Source organism: Ranitomeya imitator, chromosome 6 (genome assembly GCF_032444005.1).
Source record: "Ranitomeya imitator isolate aRanImi1 chromosome 6, aRanImi1.pri, whole genome shotgun sequence".
Classification (NCBI taxonomy): domain Eukaryota; kingdom Metazoa; phylum Chordata; class Amphibia; order Anura; family Dendrobatidae; genus Ranitomeya; species Ranitomeya imitator.
The window spans coordinates 480,900,121-480,925,204 of record NC_091287.1 but is presented as its reverse complement, the minus strand read 5'-3'; the positions used below and the strand labels follow the sequence as shown (position 1 = coordinate 480,925,204).

General features: G+C 42.5%; 1 pseudogene; it reads right to left on the bottom strand.

The window, feature by feature from the left end:
- Nucleotides 1-22,280, bottom strand: part of LOC138641482 (Y+L amino acid transporter 2-like) — a 68,616-nt pseudogene extending 46,336 nt beyond the window's left edge.
- Between the last annotated feature and the right edge of the window lie 2,804 nt (nucleotides 22,281-25,084).

The window sequence follows — 25,084 nt, the reverse complement described above, 5'->3', positions numbered from 1 at the left end:
AGACTTTCCCAAAACCCTACTAACATACCATGGTGCAGTAGTGGTTCCCATGGTGGCCTTTTACCCAACACCGAACCCAATACCAGAAGTCCCAAGACAGGAAGAGGCTGACCCCGTACTACAGGAGATTCCAGGCCAGGAAGAACAGATTCCTGATCAGAGTGATCCCATTCACGGTGGACTTGCCAACTCCATAGTCGTGGAATTATCTTTAGCAGAGCGGGCAGATACTACATCCGCAGTAGACAGTAGTACACCACATGGAGAGATACCGCTGTTACGTAGATCACAGCGTAGTACCCAGGGTCAATTACCGGCCAGGTATGCAGATTAACAACTATAAAACTATAGTCATTGTTATCATTCTGCAACGTTTAAGCCCAGTACCTACAGAGACTTGTCTGTATGAACTTCTTGCATATTCTTGAACTTTTTATCAGCCCGGAGGCACTAAATCAAAGCTCCGGAAAGACTGCTTTTTGAACTTTGCTTTTTGCTCTTTTTGAACTTTCTTTAGACGTTATATTGATAACTCCGTTGGAAAATTGGAACTAAATTCTTGGACACAAAGTGCAGTGCCTTTCCTAGTACCTTCAAGGGTAGAACTGTATTAATGGACGCTATTTGAAGTGACTTTTTACAGAACTCTATTTTTGTTTCCTTGAGTGGTTTTTGTAACTTTTCATTTTTAAAACTCTGTACATATTAATTGTTATTTCAAAATGTTATCGTCCCACAGTCCCGGAGTACTGTTCTTAACTAAGGGGGAATGTGGCACCCCTAGAGGTATTTGCCACAAATATAGTTACTGACACTGAATACAAATACTAAAATAGCAAGACTGCACTACCTCCTCCGGCCAGAAGGGGGAGCTCCAGAGACTCCCCTTGATCCATTCTGGTCTGAGAGAAGAACTGGCAGTTGGGCAGTTGGGCTAAGGAGCTGAAAGTGAGGGGTCATACAGCTGAATTTCTAACAGCCCTATGACGGTTTCCAGGCCCAAATCACCGGCCTGAGGAGAAGAGGGATAGAGAAAAAGGACATTGTGAGAACCGGGTAGCATTAATCACTACCCAGAACAGGCGCAAAGACGGATACCGGATCCGTGGCTGTATTCATTACATATAATACAGCAACCGGAAAAACGTGAGGTGATATCAGCTTCACTAGGGTCGGACGCAGCAACAGACACAGAGTTCAGCGGTACTCCCGGAGGGGGTAAGCCGATAAAAGGACTCGGGTTGCCCGTCGAACCAGGACCCGGAGGGGACAGATTGGGCCGGCAGCCAGTTCACATACAGCAGCAGGGCCACACAGAAACTGCGTACAATAAGAGGCGAAGACCCCGGCAGGGTCAAAGTAACTCAGAGTTCCCATACAGACTCCGGTGACAGGACTGGTTGTAAATCCTTTTTTGTTAAAGTAAACTGGTTAAACGTTTCAGTGCCTCAGTCTTTCATTTGGACAATAGCCATCTATCCAGGATTGGGATCATCACCGCTGGGAGAACCTGCTGCTGATCAAGTAAGTGCCTGTTCTCTCACGATACCCTTTACACTGTGCATTGCCTGAGGCCACAGCACCGGGTCAAGCCACCCTGAACATCCCCCTCAAGAGACAGACCCCATTGGTCCGGTGCTGGGTACCCCGGTCTCTCGGGCGTCACATATGTAAAGCGAGTATGTATGTATTATGCAGACTCCAGTGCAGAGCCCATCTAGTGGGTACACGTGTATGGAGCAAGGCTGCTTCTGCTAGACTGCCGTGCTCACTTCATGGTCATCTTGCTAGACAAGGCGCGGCCTCGCTCATTACAAGTGTATAGAGCGAGGCTGTGCCCACTAGACGGGCTCTGCCCGGGAGCATACATAACTGAGACTAAGAGCACTTGTGTTTTCGAAACGCGTACAATTTACACAGGCTCTCTCCTTCCTGTATATCCGGTTTTGTATGTCTTATAGCCTATTTCTATTTTAAATGAATACTATTAAAGTTAAGTGTTTTTATCTCTTGGAGCTGGATTCCCTTTTTTCCACATGTGCATAACGCATACATACCCCAGATCCCAGCTCAAAAGCTGGAGAATCCTCACAGCACCTAGTGAGTGAGCTTGGGGGATTCAGAAATCTGCCATCACACAAAGTGACTGCAGACTAAGGCCGGTATCACATTAGCGTTTACCTGATCTGCGGCGGGCTGCGGACTTCCTCCGTGAAGCCCCGCCCTCGGCCGCACCTCCGCCGCTAGCTCCACTTACTTCTGCATGCGGCCCGCATGCGGTCTGCGTACCTATATTTAACAACGCGTTTTGACGATGCGGCGACCAGTGTAGGACGCAGCCTGTAGCATTTTTTTTCCGCATCTTCAAAACAACGCATGAGGCAGCATCCGCATACAGCTGCACGACCTGCGTACCTAATGTTAAAGATAGGTACGCAGGCCGCATGCGGGCCGCATGCAGAAATAGGCGGAGCTAGCGGTGGAGGTGCGGCCGAGGGCGGGGCTTCATGGAGGAAGTCCGCAGCCCGCCGCAGATCAGGTAAACGCTAGTGGGAAACTAGCCTTAGCAACTTATACTGGACAACCCCTTTACATTTGTAGACTTTTAGCCCAGAAGAGACATGTTTGAAAAGGTTTGGGTTCCATCAGAGAAAGGAATGCTTTTTTTTGGATGATGGGACCTCATGAACTAACCAATTTATCCGCTAAATACCTTCATGTTTTATAGGTTTATTCTACATAGCAGTAATGCAGCCCAAATTTCATACATTCAGTGTTTGCACACATCTTACTGCTTAGAAATAAGCAAATAAAAGGCCCAACATGGGCAAGCGTAAGGATATAAGTGAGCCCCTCCAAAATGGCGGATGTGGAGTGGTGCCAGTTCTCTGAGTGGATGTAAGTCTTATTGGTTGTTGTAATGGCTTTATTTAATGTATTCTTGTGGGTGTGAATAGTTCACTAATACACTAGTATGTTTTTGATAAAACATTGTATCTTACATTAAAAAGAAGAGCAGGAACAGGAGTCAAATTTTGCAGGTGAATCAGACTCAAACTTGCTGGCAGGTGGCCTTCACGTGCTCCAACATAAAATAGTCTACGAGAATGAAAATACAATGCTAAATATTACTTTAGTATAAACAGCATAATATGATAAATACTGTAAATAGGATATTTTTACAGAGAAAAAGCTTTTAGAGCACACATTTTACATACATATCAATCTAGTTTTGACAAATCCATAGAACTGTTTTTTTTTACAATTAGAGCCCATTAATGATATTCTGTCCATACAGACGTACACATTGCACTTTCTGCCAAGATATATATCTGGAGCATTGAAGTGGTATTTGAAGAGAGACTTCTAATCACAGCACACTATAACTACATATGACATGAATTTAGAATGCTGAAGTTTAGAGATGAGCGAACCTTTTAAGGTTCAGTTTGGTTCGGATAGGCGAACATCCTGATGTTTGAAGAACATCCCTGAATCCAGAGGCGTATCTAGGGTTTCTGGCACTCGGGGCAAGAATTCATTTTGCCCCTCCCCTCCCCCCCCCCCCAGGACATATGCGATTTGCACACTTAGTCAATATTCAGTGAAAAACTGAGAGAAGCAGAAGAGAAGCTCCTTGTGACAGGACCACAAGTGTGAAAGTCGCATATAAGTGAATTGTCCATGTGACGACTACTGGAACCTGCAGAGCTGAATCCTGACATCGCAGCTTCTGAATTCTCACAACGAATGCACTGCACACTTTTAGGATTCTCCCTTGCCGGTGGACAGTCATGTCAACACAAGTATGTGATTTGTATACTTCCGACCACATTCCGACTAGACGAGCATGGCTTCGCTCAGTTCATTTTCATTGAGTGAGGCCACACATGTCTAGTCAGCACGTGACCGCATGTATGTAAATTGCCAGCACGAGAATCCTGACAGCATGCAGTAAGCATTGTGAGAAGTCAGAAGACTGCAGTCACAAAGAATGACTGCAGACTCATTACAAACATGGACATCCCCTTTAATGCTCCTAACATAAATAAAAACATGATAGTTAGTTAGTATCACAAATAACATTTACATCCAGGTACTTTATAGATGACGTCGTTTCTGGAGTCATTCTCTTCACACTGACCTCTCCTTTCCATACCGGTCCCCTCTTCACACTGTCCTCTCATACTGTGCCCCCCCTATAGGGCTCAGTATTTATACTGTACTCTCATCACTCTACCCCTCCTTGGTATACTGTCCCCTCCTGGTTGTGCCCTTACACTGTCCCCCCATGCTACACCCCCCACTATTCAGTTTCTATTCTGTACCCGCTCACTTTTCTCCGCCCATACTGTCTCCTCTCACATCCCCCTGTTCACCATACTGTCTCCTCATATATTTACCCCCTCACTTTCTATACTGCCTGCTCACCTGACTCCCCATACTGTGTCTGCACACATCCCATCACCCTCACTCCCCGTACTCTGTCCACGTACATTTTTCACATCACTACTCATAGTGTGTCCACATACATTCCCCCGTTTGCTCCTCATACTGTCTGCACCCATGCCCCATACTGTTTCCTCAGATATGCCGCCATTCCCCAGTACTGTTTCCTCATACATGCCCCTATTCCCCAGTACTGTTTCCTCATACATGCCCCCAATTCCCCCGTACTATTTCCTCATACATGCCCCCATTCTCCTGTACTGTTTCCTCATATATGCCCATTATTTTCCTCTACCCCACCCCATCATTGCTCTCTTCACACCTCCATCTTTGCCTTCTCCACCACCACTATCATTGCTTTCTCCCCCACCACCCCATAATTTCCCATTCCACAACCTCCATCATTTCCTCCTTCCCCAGCACTCCCATCATTGCCCATTCCACCACCTCCATCATTTCCTCCTTTGCCTTTTTCACCATATCCATCATTTTCTCTTCCCCCACCATCCCCATCATTGCCCCTTCCACCACCATGGTCATCATTGTCCTTTCCGCCGCTATCACCATACTTGCCCATTCCACCACCTCCATCATTTTCTTCCCCTCCAATATCAACAGTGTGCTTTCCACCACCACCATCCTTGTTCATTCTACCACCTCCATCATTTCTTCCCCCCTCATTATTGCCCTTTCCACCACCTCCATGATTTCCTCCTCCCCGTCATCATTGCATTCTCCCCCCACCACTATCTTTGCCCATTCCAATTTCCACCTCCATCATTGCCTCCCCCACCCCCATCATTGCCCATTCACCCACTTCCATAATTTCCTTCCCCCACCCCCATCATTGCCCATTCCACCTCCATCATTGCCACCGCCATCATTGCCCATTCCACCACATCCATCATTTCCTCCTCCCCCTCCATCCCAATTATTGCCCTCTCCCCATCAGCCCCATCATCGCCCTCACCTCTCCTCCCCATACACACACAAAACCATTTACGTCTCTGCACATTCACCCTCAGCGTTACACATGCACACACACACAACACACACACACAGCACCTCTCACTTATATACACACACGCACAACACACACAGCACCTCTCACCTATATACACACGCACAACACCTCTCACCTATATACACACACGCACAACACATACACAGCACCTCTCACCTATATACACACACGCACAACACACACACAGCACCTCTCACCTCTATATATACACACACAATTTACTACCGACCGTTGCCCCTGGCCCCTGCTCCCTCCCTATCCTGGCTGCCAGCTCCATATAGTCAATGTACCCACCAACCCAACCAGCCCCCTTCAATATCAAATATTATCTGATGCTAAGTTCAGTAGGTGTCTTCAGCTCTATCACCCGGCCAGTCCCCACGGTCTGGAGCTGGAGCACTCTTACCACCGTCCAACAACAACGCAAAGCAGCAGCCTGTGCTTCGCTTGCCCTGCTGTGTCTGGGAAGAGTGACGTCACCGCTGCTGGCGCTTTACTGATGCGGAAGTGCCAGCGGCGGTCAGCGGCGCATCAGCGGTCATCAGGGCTGAAGGGATCACAGATTCACAACAGGCAAGCCGAGGGTACTAGCGACAGCATCAGCACAGCCGCGGCATCGCTGTACACCTTGGGATTCGACGACGATGCGCAGCACTTTCTCTGAGCCGGCTGTCAATTTGACAGCCGGCTCAGAGAACAGGATTATCTCATACTGTGGGGGCGGCAGAATGCTGCCGATGAGGAGCCTCCTTGGACCGCTGCATCATCAGGTGGCCCGCTGGCGCCCCCCTGTTGGCTGCGCCCAGGGCACATGCCCTGACTGCCCCCCCCCCTGGATACGCCTCTGCCTGAATCCCATTGATTTCAATGGGTGTCAAAACCAAACTCATAGACAACACCTTCAGGGGAGAAAAAAAAGCTTCCACAGCAAATAAAATTAGGATCAGACACAAGGAAAAGAGACATCAATTGACTCATCAATTGTGCAATATAATTATTTTGGCTGTGTGTTTATTAACAGTATAACTATAGGATTTGTAATGGATAGGTGTTTTATAGATGCCTCTCCATTGCTAAACCATGGGCTTCATGTCACCAGGCAATACAAAGGTGACATCAACCCCACAAATATGAACCCCACTTGCCACCACAGGGCAAGTTGGAAGAGCTGGGCAAAGCACCAGAATCTATTAGATGCATTTTTATCGGGAGGCTGTGAGCTGCTATTTTTAGGCTTGGGGAGGCAGCATTCATGGCCCCTTACCAGTATGGAAATACTAACCATTAGCTGTCTGCTTTAGCTTGGCTGATTGTTAAAAATGGAGGGGCCCTCACGCCGATTTTTTTAAATTATTTACTTAAATAAGGACCCCGTTATTCTTGAACCAGCCTTGCTGAATAAGTCAGATGAGGGTTGCAGGCAGGTTATCAAAAAATACAGGGGAACTCCTCATCATTTTTTTTTTACATTTACTTATTTATAGCATCCTCAGGACGACCATACACATTTTGTTGACTCTGAAACATGTCAACAATAATCTTACAATTTTATCTACTATAACTCATGTCAGAGAGCGCAGAAACTCTTCCAACCCGGTTACTTTTTATTAATATCAAATTGGGGGCATACCAAAGTATAGTACAGTCACATGCAATCCTATGGATATGCTATCACAACTGTAGATCATGGTGCCAAAGAATGTATGTATACATAGGCTTTAAGGTGGATGTGCCTATTTGGGACATTTATGACACTCCATATCAATTGGATATGAAAGACAATAATGTCTGACAGATGTGGGTCCCATTGATATGCCATAAATGGCCCTGAAGGGAAAACCTCTTTAATGTTCAATTAAAGGGAGTCTGTCACCTCCTAAATGCAAAATAAACTACTTAACTTATATAGGGACTGAATTTCTATAAAAATCATACCAGTAGTATATATTTTAATGTGGTAATGTCCAATAAATCTACTTTGCTGTTCTTCTTAAATCATCATTTGGAATTTTCTGCTAATTAGATTTGGAAGCACAGGGTCTTTTCATCCCTGTCTAGGATTCCCCGACCACTCCACCTGTCTTTACCGCTAGATTAATGTCACTAATCTAAGTTCCCTGACCTAATCTTATACTCATCAGCCGCTGCCATTGTCTGTTCTCAACGTCGCTCCGGTCATCTTCTGCAGTTTGAGACCTGTCGGATCGCTCCAATGTTTGCTGTGTGGATGGGTTTGGGCCCTGTTATGACCTGGTGGTAAGGACAATAATGGACCTGGTGGTTAAGAGTACATGGAAAGACCTGATAGTTACAAATAATATAGGACGAGCTCTGAGACGTGGGAACTCTGCTGACCGCAATCCCTAATCCTATCACACACACTAGAAATAGCCGTGGATTGCTCCTAACGCTCCCTATGCAACTCGGCACAGCCTAAGGAACTAGCTAGCCCTGAAGATAGAAAAATAAAGCCTACCATGCCTCAGAGAAATTCCCCAAAGGAAAAGGCAGCCCCCCACATATAATGACTGTGAGTAAAGATGAAAATACAAACACAGAGATGAAATAGAGTTAGCAAAGTGAGGCCCGACTTACAGAACAGACTGAGGATAGGAAAGGTAACTTTGCGGTCAGCACAAAAAGCTACAAAAAGACCACGCAGAGGGCGCAAAGACCCTCCGCACCGACTCACGGTGCAGAGGCGCTCCCTCTGCATCCCAGAGCTTCCAGCAAGCAAGACAAAAATCAAAATAGCAAGCTGGACAGAAAAATAGCAAACAAAGAAAAACAAGTAGGAACTTAGCTTCTGCTGGGAAGACAGGTTACAAGAACGATCCAAGAGTGAACTAGACCAATACTGGAACATTGACAGGTGGCATGGAGCAATGATCTAAGTGGAGTTAAATAGAGCAGCCAGCTAACGAATTAACCTCGTCACCTGTGGAAGGAAACTCAGAAGCCGCAGCCGAAGTACCATTCATGACCACAGGAGGGAGCTTGACAACAGAATTCACAACAGGGCCCCTCCTCTAGTGCTTCTGCTCACCAGGCCCAAGGGTATAAAAATATATTTAGCACCATCACACCGCCACCAGCGGCGTAGGGAGGCTTCTCTGAGCACCCTGAAACAGCCATGCAGGTCCAAGGTAGTACCCCTGCCTCTTGTGACGCGCTGGGGACAGCACATATGCAATGACGAGATCGTGTACACACCAACATGTATGCGCACCACTCCCAGGAGGACACAGGAAGTGGACGGACATGGAACGGTTGTATGAGAGGTAAATATGTAAAACTTTTTTTAAATTAAAATTAATTAAATGGGAGTGAGGCAGCAAATAATGATGGATTGAGGGTGGGTGACAGGGGACAGCAAATAACGATGGTTTGGGGGTGGAGGACAGCAAATAATGATGGATTGGGGTGGGGGCGGGGACAGTAAATGATAATGGATTGGGTGGGGGACTAGGGACAGCAAATAATGATTGGGATGAGGGACTGGGGACAGCAAATAATGATAGATTGGGTGGGGCATGAGAGGTAGCAAATAATGATGAATTGAGGGTGGAGGATGGGGGACAGTGAATGATGATAATTTAAAGGTGAGAGCAAATGATGAATTGAGGGTGAGAGGGGAGAGGAAATGATGATTTATTAAAACTGGGGGATGGGGGACAGTGAATAATGATGAACTGAGGGTGGGGGACAACAATTGATGATGAATTGGGGGTGGGGAGAATAAATGATGAACTGAGTGTTGGGGGAGCAAATTATGTTTTCTTGAAGATGGGGGACACCAAATGATGAAGTGTGGGAGGAGAGAGAGAGAGAGAGGACATGGCATAATGAAATAGGGCAGAGGGAGGCATGTAAATTTAATGAATCGGGCGAGCGGGAGGTACAGAGTGGGGGCATTGAGGATGCAGAAGTGTGGCTGGTATTGAATTGGGGTAAAGTGTACAGATGCTAATTAATTCATATATTTATTGGGTGGGAAAGTGGCTAATTATAGTTAGTGAGGGGCACAGGGGTGGATTACAATTTATATTTGGAATGGTGGGTTGCATAATAACTAGTTAGCTAGTTATGTATTAATGGTGTGTACCCATCTGTATTCAGCTGCGTATTGTAGAAGTTGGGGAAAAAGTGGGGAATGTGCTCTGGAAGCGGCATTCTAGATAACTGTTATTTTATGCAGAGACAAGTACTGGCTAGAAGAAGTGATGTCAGTCTACTGGATGAAGAAAAAAGCGAAGATGAAAGACTTTGACTAGAGATGTCACTGGGAAATCAGTATATTACCTGTACACTGCCATTCTATGCAGAAAAAGCTGATGGATATGTATGCGACGTGATTTTCGATAGGAACTGTTAATGTGTGATTGGTGAGAACATGGTGCAGAAGTGGAGTTTTTTGTGGAAGGTTTGAGAGGTGGAGACGGGGGTAGAGCCTGGGCGGCGTCTCAAGGGGTCAGAAAAAAATTCCAGTATGGGGCCCTGAAATTCTTGGTGGTAGCCCTGATGGCGAGTGAGCAGTGTCAATCAACATCAGGTAAAGTGCTCAATATACAAATTGAAGAGTGTAAGATACAGTACAAAGAGTCCTTCGCCAAGTCAAGTCAAGGTGCATCGAAGTGCCTTAATTTGCATATAAAATAAAAGTATATTTTTCTGCCACTTAAATAATAAATAACATTTACTGCTAATATGATTTACATAAGGGTTAAGTTCCCTATAAAAATGTTTAAGTAGTTTAATTTGTATATACAAGCAAGGCTAATGCAGTTGCTAGCTTCGATATTCTCTTACCTTGAAGCGGCAATTATGGATGAGTTTAGTCCACCATAACAAGACATCGCCACTGCTACTGGGATAAGCCATTTAGCATGACCAAGCACTTCATTTCCAAATGTCTGTGAAAACAATAATGTCAGACTTGCAACCACTGGGATGATAATAATATTAATAATCTCTATTATTTTATGTAATGTTTATGAGGAATTACCACAGCCACTGCGTCACTTGCGAGAACAGCTGCCATATCCAGAACCACATAGTATGCAACATTAGTCAGCAGGTATATAATGGTAACTATCGGCATTGAAATGGCAATAGCTACAGGGAGGTTCCTGAAGAAAACAAAATTATAAAAACTATTTATAGACAAACAATGGATTAAATTAAATATGAAGATCTATCAGATACATGTATCATTAATATACTAGATCTAGGTAATTTTTAAAGGGAACCTGTCACCATGAAAATACTGTCTAAACTGCAGGCACCATGTTATAGAGCAGGAGGATCTGATTAGATTGATATATAGTTTTGTGAGAAAAGATTCAGAAGAACCTGAGTTTTAATCTTTTAAACTTCTGCTTTTTCTGGGATTTTTAGTCCAGTGGGCGGTCACTGATAGGACCGCCCAGTGGACCAAAAATCTCAGAAAAAGCAGAAGTTTAAAAGATTAAAGCACAAGTTCTTCTGAAATTTTTCTTACAAAACTATATATCAATCTGTCATTCAACAAGAAAACAGCTGACAGCACCACCAGAGTACTCATTCGCCGAACCCACCGACTTGCAGCTGAAGCTGGCCACTTGATCTTGGGTGCTTAGCCGAAGGAACATGTAGATACATCTCGCAGGCAAAGAAAAATGGCAGCACTCACCGATCTTCTAAAACAGGTAAACCTTTATTCTGTCATGATAAAATTTTCACGGCTCGGGGGTGTACATACAAAAGAGTGCATAGGTCCAAACGATGGCCGTTTTGCGCCGATCTGGCGCTTCTACGGGTCAGACTGACCCGTAGAAGCGCCAGATCGGCGCGAAACGGCCGTCGTTTGGACCTATACACTCTTTTGTATGTACACCCCCGAGCCATGAAGATTTTATCATGACGGAATAAAGGTTTACCTGTTTTAGAAGATCGGTGAGTGCTGCCATTTTTCTTTGCCTGCACAATATATCAATCTACTCAGATCCTCCTGCTCTATAACATGGTGCCTGCAGATTAGACTGCATTTTCATGGTGACAAGTTCCCTCTAAGGTTTAATAAATCAAATTTAATCCCAGTAATCAAATATAATTGGGGTGAATACTATTTAAAGGTAATGTAGGTTCTAATGGAGCCTACAAGAAGAGTAACCAGATGTAAACCTTCTGCTGTTATTTTCCCTTTTACATGACTAAATATGATTTCTGAAGAAAGGATTTAGGGAAAAAGTGAGAATATTTAATAATCAAAGAGGATTTGTCACAAAATTTCATGGTAAAAACCGCATACATAATTAAACAGGTCCCTGATGAGGCTGGTGTACTTGCCTTGAAAAATGATATCAGAATAACTAAATCCTGCTACTAAAAGGATCATGTTATGAGTCCATCTAAAGAATGTGAGAGCCCTTGAGTCTAAGTGTATTACGCCTACCTACACCCCGCATGACTGACAGCTGTAGCTTGTACTAAGCAGCATATGTCCTTAGCAACAGGGAGGAGGAACACTGAGGATCTTGTCAATCGAGCTAAGTGGGTAGAGACTAAGTTTAATGAAGACCTATTGTTTCTGAGAAAAACAGACAAAGAATATGAGATTACATGATTTTCCCCTGTAAATTATGCAGCCCACATAATGGAGGAAGAGACAGCTGTTTTTTACCTCTTAATTGTCTACCCGTCATAGAGAGGGTCGGGTGTGTGATGGGTAATAAAACACTTATAGGTTGGTGTACAAACATTGGAACTTTTTTTTTTACTTACAATCTGCACTTAGACACTTCTGTCTTCTCGAGTAGGCAGAAAGTGACAGCTAGAACATGATCCATTTCTATTAATATGGTTGAGGTGACAATAGATAGCTTTGAATGTAGTGACTATGGCCTGCTATATGACCAAAATTCACTATTATTCCCATTTCATTTGTGGTTCATGGGGATCTTCAGGGCACAATAATGCTTTCTCCAGCATGCATGCTAGAGCTGTGCATAGAGAAGCTGAGATGTGCTACAACCTGGCTGTCAAAGCAATGAAGATGTGATGTGTTTGGGGGATATTTTATCAGACAGGGTTATTTGGGGGACCTGGTTTTCATGAATGAGGCAGGAACATAAGGTGCATATACAGGTGGTATCAATGGGATCTTCAGAGCCGTGCATAACAGAGCTGAGCTGTGCTATAACCTGACTATCAGATCATTAATGATGTACTGGCATACATAATACATTTTGTATGTACTGAAAATTAGGACCATTTTATAATTTGGAGAATAATCTTTTAATCTGAGTCTCTCACTACATATACACAGAGCGCAGTAGCAGTCACAATACAGAAGACTGTTAAGGGATTTACTTTTATTGCTGCTTCTTTTAGCCTGTTCTTGCTGCTCTATATTACACAGGAATCCATCTAGCGTTAAAGAGTTATCATCATTTTAATTTTTATTTCATAAATCAATAGTACACATGAAAATAAGCCACTTTCTAATATATCTTATCAGATAAATCTGCTCCTTTCTCCTCCTGGACTGATCATTCATTCTCAAAATCCTCAATTCTGGGATAAAATCTGTAATCAGTGAAGACAGAGTTTAGCATTACCAATAGAACATGGCAGATGCTACTGATAAGATTCTACATAGACGGGGGAGGGGAATGGAGGAGGGAGGAGCTCTGCATCTTGCTCCTCCCACCCCATCCAGTATTCATAGAATCTTATCAGTAGCAGCTGTCATCTTCTATCTCAGTAATGTAAAAATCTGTCTTCATTGAATACAGATTTTACCTCAAAATTGAGAATTTTGAGAATTAATGATCAGTCCTGGTGGAGAAAGAAGAAGATTTCTCTGATAAGATATATTACAAGGTTACGTACGTATGTTCATATGTATTACTGATTGATGAAATAAAAATGACAGTTACTCTTTTGGTAAGACAGCAGTACAGATCTCCTCTGTGTTCATATGCTGCTCACAGTCTCCCCCACACATTGATATCTTCAATCTCAAAAAACTAAAGAAAATTGTTGCAAATAAGGTAAAAAAATCAAGAAAACTAACATAAGTAACCTTTTATCTTAATGATATTGCAGATAAAATTATCCTTTTACTTATACCTTTAAAACCATGAGACAGCCACAATCAACACAACAAATAACCGTGCTGACTATATATCCCTATCACAATAGCCTAATGAGCACTGCCTGTCAGTGGAGGTTGGCACCCTAACATATAGTACGAGATTGGCACCCCCGCTCCTTGGCGGCTCTCCCTAAATCTCCTAGCTGCACGCAAGACTAGTGTCTCATTTGGGCCACCATTTGTACATCACAGGAAAAAATAGAAGGAGACGAGTGATTGCGCGCCCTTCCGGTGTGCACTGTGATTACGAACCACGCAATGGGGTGTAACCACGCAGCAGGCTGACCTCGCAATAGGATGTACCCACGCGCCAGACTGGCGTATGTGTAGAATAATAGCAAACATAAATACCTGGTGTACCTCTCCTGCCACTCCTACCTTGTGTAAGAAAAAGATCTATAGTTAATACTGTTCAGGTAGAGCTATCCGATAGCGCTATCCATGAAGAAAGTGAACGGGTAGAGCTATCCCAAAGCCCTATTCCTAAAGGAAATAAACGGGTAGAGCTATCCGGTAGCGCTATTCCTCAATATTCCTGAGCATAAGCTATTTCACATGGTTGAGTGCACTTGGGATCTGCCCCCAAGGCCCTGCCCATGCCTAATGTTGGTCCGTAGACCGCAGCTAGGAGTTAGTCCCACTTTTGTGTACAAAATTTTTTGGCTTTTACAATTGTTAAAAAGTTTAATGAGAGACTTCTTTGTACACACAGTTGACAGTAAACCATTTGTCAACGTTAGGAATAAGTTTACCTTGCTTCTCAAATATTTTGACCCTTATTTGTTGGCTTTTCCTTCCCCTGGAGAAAGCAACATATAAGCGCCCATGTGAAAACACTGGGAGAGGCAAATAAATTCCTACAATATCCAAGGACTGTCCCTGAGATTTATTGATGGTCATTGCAAAAGCCAACATGACCGGAAACTGACGTTGTCGCATCTGGACTGGCAAGTTTTTATCTTTGGACATCAGGTCAATTCTTGGAATAAGAACTGTCTGACCCTTTGCTTTTCCATTTAAAGCAACGGCATGAATAACGTTTGCTTTTAAGCTTTTTCACATAAAGCCTTGTGCCATTACAAAGGCCACGCTTTCTGTTAAGATTACACAGAAGCATAATTACAGCTCCTGGTTTCAGCTTTAGTTCATGAGGAGACATCCCAGTGGGATTCAAAAAGTTAAGAATCTCTACAGGGTAATCAGTGAGAATCCGCAATTATGTCGACGGAGCAATATTTTGAGTGTTCACCTTGAACTTGACTAAGAATTTTGTTGTTCAAGGTGTGAACATCATCATTCAATGGCGTAAGAATTGCTTTATTGGCAATTGCTTCTACCGTTGCATCGGTAATCTCAATTGAGTCACCAAAAATAGCTGTAATTAAATCACCCTCTTCAATAAAAGAATTCAGGATTTCAATTGTGTCTTCTGGTAGACCATATACATTTGACAACTCCCCATTGCCAAGTTTCAGTAACCATGAATTATTCTCAACTTCGTCCTGAGACGTTCGTTCTCATATTCTGTTGTAACTGGAACCATGAAAACTGTTTCCAGGATTTTGAGTGTTTAATGGTGGACGGTACAATTTGGGCTTTTTTTCCACCTTCCACTATTGGTAGGGTTTGTCAAAAGTCATTACCATTTATGAAAACTTTTCCACCAAATGGTCTTTTTTTTTTCCACATATTTCTTGGAACAAATTATCCACAGCGTTCATATTTAAACAGGGAGTCATTGTTACTTCGTCCCAATAATAACGATATCAGCAAGTGAGGAAAGATACTCATCGCATGTGATGTCCAGACATGCCTCAACACGTTTCACCTATTCGGATCATCAGGAGGCTCTGATATGTGGATGCTGCATCCATGCGATGAGTATCTTTCCTCACTTGCTGATATCGTTATTATATATGTAATACCAGCTGACAATCAGGGCTGTGTGTTATGTGACATTAAATCTGCCCTATTTATATGACATGGCTACCAGTTTGGAGCCTATCATTTGATATATCCTTAATGACATTAGCGGTCTTATAGGGTCTCCAAGGGTGAGCTGTCGCTGAGTGGTGGCGCCATATCTGCTGAACAGTAGGGTGCCAACCCCCACAGCTAGGCAGGATTGTGCATCAGCAGGGAACAGTATAGTGAGGCTTAATATGTTATATGTTTACAAGCACTTTTTGCACTTTTGTCTTCTGTGTCTTTCACCCTGTCACAGTTATTTAGTAATTAATATCTATTAGCCAACATCATTTATTATTATTATTATTATTATTATTATTATTATTATTATTATTATTTATTGTTATAGCGCCATTTATTCCATGGCGCTTTACATGTGAGGAGGGGTATACATAATAAATACAAGTACAATAATCTTAAACAATACAAGTCATAACTGGTACAGGAGGAGTGAGGACCCTGCCCGAGAAGGCTCACAATCTACAAAGGATGGGTGAGAATACAGTAGGTGAGGATAGATGAGGTACAAGGGATAGGTGAGGATTTAATGGCAATCCCTATCTCCTTCTATTTTTCACTATGGTGTACAAATGGTGGACCAAATGAGATACTAGTCTAGGGTGTACCTAGGGGATTAGGGACAGCAGCCGAGGAGCAGGGGCGCCAATCTCGTACTATATGTTAAGGTGCCAACCTCCGCTGACAGGCAGTGCTTATTAAGTTATTGTGATAGGGATATATACGATATATATATATATATATATATAGTCAGCACGGTTGTTTGTTGTGTTGATTGTGGTTGTCTCATGGTTTTAGGGTATGTGCACACGTCCGGATTTTTAGCGTTTTTTTTGCGGAATTTCGCCATAAAAACGCTATAATTCCGCATCAAAAACGCTAAAAATATGCATCCTATCATTTAGAATGCATTCCGGAATTTTTGTGCAGATGGATGCGTTTTTTTCCGCAAAAAAAACGCAATCCGCAAATGAACATGCTCATTCTTTTTGCGGATTTTTTGCGGATTCCCTGATAAAAGGACATTCAGGAAAAAAAAAAAAAACGCAAAAAATCCGCAAAAATTCCGCGCAAAATCCGCGCAAAAAACGCGCAAAAACCGCGAAAAATCCGCGCGGAAAAAAACGCAAATTTCTGCCAGAAAACTCCGGATTTTGTCAGGAAAATAACCTGACGTGTGCACATGGTTTTAAAGGTATAAATAAAAGGATAATTTTATCTGCAATATCATTAGGATATAAGGTTACTTATGTTGGTTATCTTCAATCTCAGAAACAGCAGGTCTCACAAAGACAAAGGAGAGCACTTCAGCCAACTCTAGCCCAACTTTGTTAAACAACTGATGCTTTTATCACTAAATTAGACCTTTTCTAATACATTTTATGTTTTGCTTTTCCTTTATGACGCTTCCCTTGACCTAACAGATTTCTTTAAACTTTTTTAAAAAATGTATGCCACCATTCTGACATAGATTTTTATGAAAGCACAGCAGCCTCTTCAGGTTAAAGTAATCTTTTGAGTTTGAACTGATATTTACATTTATCAACTACCGAGACAATTCTGAATCACAAACCTTTCTGGTATCTTAATTTCTTCTGTGACAAAGTTCAGTGTGTCCCATCCAGAATATGAAAAAAGAGCAGAATAGAGGGCAAGAGCCATAAATCCCACATTAGTGGTTGAGCCTTGAAATGCAGCGTGTAGATTATCAGTTTTACCTGGGAAGAAAGCATTGAGCTTTAGTTCAACTCCTGCAATGACCCCTTGTGTAAAGCTTACATAGGGCCCCAAAGTCACTTTGGTCTGGCTACATATAGTTTCTAACAAGTAGCATAACCCCCCCAAAAAATTGATCTATCTGTGACTTGTCATGTAGCCATTTTGGAGATAAAATTCAGCTATAAATGAAACAACCGAATAGCATTCAAGTCACAATTGCATGTGACCAAAGATAAGCGGGTCAACTGAAATAAGGATATGTCGGCATTGCTGACATTTCTCCAGAAATTCGATTTGCAGCAATTAAATTTCTGTGGGTCTCAATACTGGAAGAGGAAGGGGGGAAGAGCAGAGAGAGTGATATGAAATCCAACTATGTGGTACATAGTATCAGTCCTCTGCCTGACCATGTTCCATTGGTATCTTCTGATCTCCGATCCAATCATGTACTGACCACCAATGAACAAGGTATAATAATCCACTTGATATACTGGAATATGATATTGTTGCTGCTGTGCATTATTGGGATGTCTGCTCAACCCTACAAAGCAACATTAAGGTACCTTCACACTAAACGATATCGCTAGTGATCCGTGACGTTGCAGCGTCATCGCTAGCGATATCGTTCAGTGTGACACGCAGCAGCGATCAGAATCCTGCTGTGACATCGCTGGTCGGAGCTAGAAGGCCAGAACTTTCTTTGGTCGCTGGCTCTCCTGCTGACATCGCTGAATCGGCGTGTGTGACACCGATTCAGCGATGTCTTCGCTGGTAACCAGGGTAAACATCGGGTTACTAAGCGCCGGGGACAGACAGCAGAAGGTAAGTATGAAGCGTTTGTTTTTTTTACTTTTAGGATGGTAACCAAGGTAAACATCGGGTTACTAAGCGCGGCCCTGCGCTTAGTAACCCGATGTTTACCCTGGTTACCGGCATCGTTGGTCGCTGGAGAGCGGTCTGTGTGACAGCTCTCCAGCGACCAAACAGCGACGCTGCAGCGATCCGGATCGTTGTCTGGATCGCTGCAGCGTCGTTTAGTGTGAAGGTACCTTTAGTCCACTGTCACTGATGTGTCAGAGGCTGCTGACCGTTGCACTGCATCTGTCTGCAGAAGGTCTCAGTTTGCTTTGCAGACTAGTGGCCACCTCCCCTGGTGCTAATGACCACACCTGGAGCTGGTGTTTAGAACTCCCAACCCCCTGTTGGGAGGTGTGGTGTTATTTCCTGTTTGCAATTCTCTGTTGAGACTTGGAGCTGTAGCAGTCTGCTAGCCTCCTCTTGGAGTTTGGAGGATGTCAGCTTGTCTCTTTGAGTTTACTCAAGCTAAGTGTCCCCCTAGTTGAATTTATCCTTATTGTCTTTAGTGTTAGTGGAATTGACTAGCGTTCATCCTGTCATCCAGGTATCCTGCTCGGCAATAGGTGTGGAACCTATATAGAATCAGTAGGACACACAGGGTGACATTAGATCAGCTCAGGGGTCTCCACTTCCCCCTTCCCTAGTGTTTGGTTCCACTTCGCTTATCCCTTTGTGTTGCACTTAGACTGTCCTACACTGTGCATAACATCCACTCCCTGATGCTTCACTAGAGTGGAAAATGATGTAATGTTTGATTTTTTTGTGAATCAAATCTCAACGTTTTCAAATTTGGTGGAAGTGTGAATTTCGGGAAATTCAACTTGAATTCGATGCTCTGTGGAGTCATCCGCTCATCTGTATTTGTGACTTATATTGAGAGCGGGAATTTCGACAAGTGTTTCTCTTCTCCCTTGTGCGATGATCTAATCCTCCTTTTGGCTTTAAAAACAGAAGGTCTCCCAAACCTGATGTGACGTGCAATGGGCATTAGTCAGTGATCATACCATTTTAGAAAACATCATTCAAAACATATTCATTGTACAGTAGAAGCATTGCAAACTAATAATTGTACCTTGGCCAATCTTCACAAGGCCTATGGAAATGATCATAAGGAGGGCCAAGATCTTGACGTAGGTGAATACATCTTGAACTCTTGTTCCCCATTTTACGTGGACACAGTTAACTAATGTTAAAGAGCCTAAACGTAAAACCAAATGGGTAAAAAATGTCAATGAATGGCAAAGAACTGTATTATATTTACTCTAAATTATTTTGCTTAACATATATTCCACAATAATTTCTTATAACAACAAATAGTCATAATACTATAAATAACATACGGTAAGTGGAACACCCTAATTACTACTAACACAAGATTATTTGCAGGTCATGTGGTGAACAAATCAACGTCACTTATACAAGAAATTCTATATTCTAAAGTTGTATGCCCATATCAACTTAAACTTTACTTGTCTCATATATTGGTGAAGGGAAATAGAGGTGTTCTGAATGCTTACATTACTTAGAACGGCAGGTGACCGGTCACCTGACCGCGACGTCATCGAAGGTCCTTCACTCACTGCATTCTTAGGGACGGAGGCAGACACTCGCAGCGGTGACAGCCAGGGTCCTTCGGAGGGGTGAGTATATCCATATTTTTTTTTTTTATTCTTTTCTTTTTACATGAATATGGATCCCAGGGCCTGAAGGAGAGTTTTCTCTCCTTCAGACCCTGGGAACCATCCAGGATACCTTCCGATATTTGTGTCCCATTGACTTACATTGGTATCGGGTATCGGTATCGGCGATATCCGATATTTTTTGGATATCGGCCGATACCATCCGATACCGATACCTTTGAATATCGGAAGGTATCGCTCAACACTAGTTCTTAGAGAAGTTATTATGCTCTGGGTTTTCTCTAGACCTCAGAGCATAATAAACATAAAATGTAAAAAATGAAAAAAATCCTTATACTTAACATACTGCTCACGTTAACCACCATCCATCTGGTCCTCATTGCATCTTCTGATCCCTACTGCTTTCATGGGAATTCCTGTACTTCTCACAATTACCCTGTTCTTGTTCTATTTTTTATTTCAAAAATTATGTTTAAAAGCTATTTTTTTCATTAACACATCCAAGAGCCACAACTGCAGCATTTCCAATGGGGTTTCGAATCACTGTCCCTCGTTCCAGACTTCTTTTGCGCTTGTATGCACTGTGCATGCGCCATTGATTGGACGGTGTACGATTGATTAGAAACACTGTCCCAACTGGTAACACCCAGGAATATACACCCAGGTAAATATTTAGGAATGATAAAGGGACAGCACAGCACACAGTTATTAGAAAAGATGTTCAAGAATTGTTATATTATGGAGAATAAAAGTATTATGGAGAATAAGTATATATGGAGAATACAAATAGTTGACTTATCAGGAACAATTACTTATGGGGTTGTTTTTTATGTATTTTGTATTTAAGAGTTTGATGTGGGGTTTGAAATTATTTAGGGATCAGATCTGGGTTCTGAAATATTTGAAGCATGATAAATTATTCTGGAGTCTGAATAATGAAAGGTTCTCGTCTTGTGTGTGAATTATAGTGTCAGGTTTGGGATCTGAATTAAAGCCGTTGTAAATTACTCGGACAACCCCTTCTCAATCACTATGCTAAAATAATAGCACCTATACTCACCTCCAATGCGGGTGCTGTTCCACATGATGTAACGCGATTACTGCTGCCAATCAGAGGCCATTTCATTCTTTCCTCCTTTAGATGTAACTGACATCCGTAGGAGAAGAGAGAGCAGTCACAGCTTTGGCTTCCTTCGGATGTCAGTTACATCCACTGCTGGAACAGCCCCAGCAGCAGAGTATAACTGTTATTATTTTACTTGGGGAAAAATAGTGAGTGATTAAGAAGAGGTTGTCTGAAAAGTGGGCAATCCTTTTAATTCCGACCCCAGACTTGGCATTATAATTCAGACCCCAGACGAGACCCCCTTATTATTCAAACTCAAGCTCGGACCAGATAACATAATTATTCTGACCTCTAAAATAATTAAGAACTTGAGTTGTCAGAGTAATGGTCTGAATTTTTTCTTGGGGTCTGGATTTTGGCTTAGGGGTCTGATTAATTTAGCAACTTCAATTCTTCTTTGACAGCTGTCTTAGTTCATATTGAACAATTGTCAATTTAATATCCTGCTTACAAATAAAAACTATTTTTTCGTACAGTAATTTCTAAGTATTGAACTTGATATGAATTGTTTGTATTTTTTATTTTCTCTTAAAAATTAATCAGTACTAGTTTATGAGATAAGATTTTTTCAATGGCACAATGGTAATGGCTTAGTGAGTAAGATTTAAACCATTTTGGGGGTTGGAGAGAGGATAATTTGGAAAAAACAAAAAACAGCAATTCTGCAATTGTTTATGTTGTTGACTATGCAGTGTAGGTGACTTTTTTTAACACTTTTGCAGATGAAAAACATTTTTCATAAAAGAGTTGTATTGATATAATCATAGAAGTCATCACTTTCTCAAAATAAAACTATTCAACATGATTGACTCACATTCATACTTACATATAGAAGCTGCGGCAATCAGTCTGACAGCTGCATAAGGGGGTTCACAAAATGGGAAGATTGGTTGTACGATATAGTTAGCAAATGTTATAGCAATAATTGCCTGTGAGGTGGGTTCTATAATCAATAACGAAGACCAGAGTCTGATGAAAGCGAGAAATCCTCCAAACACCTCCAGTATATAAGCATAGCTTGCCCCAGACTTTATGATGGATGATCCAAGTTCTGCATAGCACAAAGCCCCAAACATAGAAAAGATCCCTCCTAGAGTCCATACAATCAGGGACAGTCCAAACGATTCACTGTACATCAGGACTCCCTTTGGAGACACAAAAATCCCAGATCCAATCATGTTTCCAACTATTAAGGAGACTCCATTGAACAGAGTGATTTCTTGCTTCATCTTCATTTTACTGTCCATATTTTCCACAGTTTTTTTTGCTTGAATCTGTTCCCATTTTTTCTTTATCTTCACCAAAGTTATTATAGCAAAATAAAGTCCAGGGAGGTGCCATGGTCGATGTTCTTCACAGCTTTACCTGGAACTGGAAAAAATAGAATATTATCTTCATTTATCTGTCTGTAAACAGATTGTATTAGTGTGACCCAAGCAACATGATCCACAAAACCAGAGAGAACTTCGAAACGTCATGTTTCTAATTCTAAGAGCAGATGTGACCACATCTAAGGGTAGCGTCACACAGTGGCACTTTGATCGCTAGGACGGCACGATCCGTGACGTTCCAGCGATATCCTTACGATCTCGCTGTGTCTGACACGCTACTGTGATCAGGGACCCCGCTGAGAATCGTACATCGTAGCAGATCATTTGAAACTTTATTTTGTCGCTGGACCTCCCGCTGACATCGCTGAATCGGCGTGTGTGATGCCGATTCAGCGATGTCTTCACTGGTAACCAGGGTAAACATTGGGTTACCAAGCGCAGGGCCGCACTTAGTAACCCGATATTTACCCTGGTTACCAATGTAAATGTAAAAAAAAAAAAACACTACATACTTACATTCCCGGTGTCTGGTCATGTCCCTCGCCTTCAGCTTCCCGCACTGACTGGTGAGAGCCGGCCAGCCGTAAAGCAAAGCACAGCGGTGACGTCAACGCTGTGCTTTCCGGCCGGCGCTCAGTCAGTGCAGAGAAGCACAGTGCCGAGGGACGCGACAGGAATATAAGTATGTAGTGTTTGTTTTTTTTACGTTTACGCTGGTAACCAGGGTAAACATCGGGTTACTAAGCGCGGCCCTGCGCTTAGTAACCCGATGTTTACCCTGGTTACCAGGGGACTTCGGGATCATTGGTCGCTGGAGTGCTGTCTGTGTGACAGCTCTCCAGCGACCACACAGCGACGCTGCAGTGATCAACATCGTTGTCGTATCGCTGCAGCGTCGTTTTAGTGTGACGGTACCCTAAGAATCAGCTTAGATAGTAAATAATGTCTCATCAAAGGATAATAAAAGAAGCGGCACTCACCAGTTTGCAGAAAAAAGTGTCTTTAATGCAGCCTTAATCCATGCTTACAGGCTATTCAGACACGTTGCAGGTGATTGTGAGGGTGCGGGGAGTGAAGGAGGACTCCTTCACTCCCCGCACCCTCACAATCACCTGCAACGTGTCTGAATAGCCTGTAAGCATGGATTAAGGCTGCATTAAAGACACTTTTTTCAGCAAACTGGTGAGTGCCGCTTCTTTTATTATCCTTTGATGAGATATGAAGATTGCTGTTACTTATTGAGCAGAGCACCGTATCCAGTAGCTTTATCTGGAAAACGCAATTGGTATATATTGGTGAAATAAGCAAAGGGGCATAGAACCAGAAGGCGAGCCCTGGTGCTGTTCCAATCTCTATGTTTGTCATAGTAAATAATGTGTTTACTAAACAGGCAACAATAAAACAGGCAAAAATAAAATAACTTTTTGCTAAGTTCATGGATATTCTTGCCCTCCTCCAAGTTATATTTTTCAGATATTTGTTCAACGTTTCTTGTACTCAAAAGCCTCTATGTATATTATTACCTGGGGAGAATGCAGGGTATTATGGAAGTTACATTGGGAAAACCATGCCCATTCATTAATTATTTGTTACATAGCACTTATGCTGATAAACGCTATAAGGGCCACCTATGGGCCCCACAACCTGCCTGGGCCTTCTTCTTCCTCATGGCTGCTGTTAGTGGAAAGACACATGCAAGCACGCTTTTCTCTCCTTTCCCAAATGTGGCTAATTATGAGGCCACATTCTCAAGATTGTTAAAGGTCCCATAGACAATACCTGCATCTATCAGACATTTATAGTTAGTGCTGTGGAAATGTCATAACTCTACAGAATAGGACAGCATGGTGGCTCAGTGGTTAGCATTACAGCCGGGGGTTCAAATCCCACCAAGGACAAAATCTATAAGTAGTTTGAGAGCTCTCGCCATGTTTGTGTGGGTTTCCTCCTATTGATTTAAATAGGGGGTGAATGTGCAGTACCTGGCCGCGGCCACTATACAGTAGACACCGCTGTGCTGTGCTGCTCTGCAACTGGTCTGTTCCAGCCTCCAACAATACCTAAAATAGCTGATGGGTGGGGGTGTTCGGTGTCGCGCCCCGACTGATCAGACATTAATGACGTATCCAAAGTATAGGCCATGAATGTTAAAGTTGTGGACAACCTCTTTAATCTTACCCACTGGTGTAAGTTGCACCAAATTCATTTAGACTCACAAACCTCTTCATGAATTGTCTTTAGACTTTTTATGAAATCAGAATTGTATTCCAGATATGACCTGGAGTAGATTCATGCTATAATTTGCAATTGGTTAATGCCAATTATAGTGACTTGTTAAGATGTGTTCGCTTTTAGAACAAAAAAGTATACAAGGGCAAAATTCTACAAATTTTTACGTAACTATTTGTTGTGCAAAAATGTGCGACTTTTAGATGTCGATTTTCTGGAGCAAAAGGCATTAGCAAATTAACTCATGGATCGGGAGTCCATGAGCTAATTTGCTAATTTTAAAATTAATCAGTAATCTATTACACCCTGCTGGCAGAATTGCCAGTGTTGATGGGGCGCTTAGTCAGTCAAATAAGTGTTCTCATGCCAAAAGTTTACATTTTGTAACCAGGTACATTCAAGACATTTTTCTAGAGCAGATTAAAGAAAAAATTAAACATATGCGATCGGTTACATAAATAGATGTAATCGATCGCGTATGTTTAATTTTTTCTAAAATTTTTATAAATAAATATCTATTAGACCCAACATGAAAGTTCCAGCTGTTTTACTGGTAGATGTAAACTTCTGTACACCCACATACAT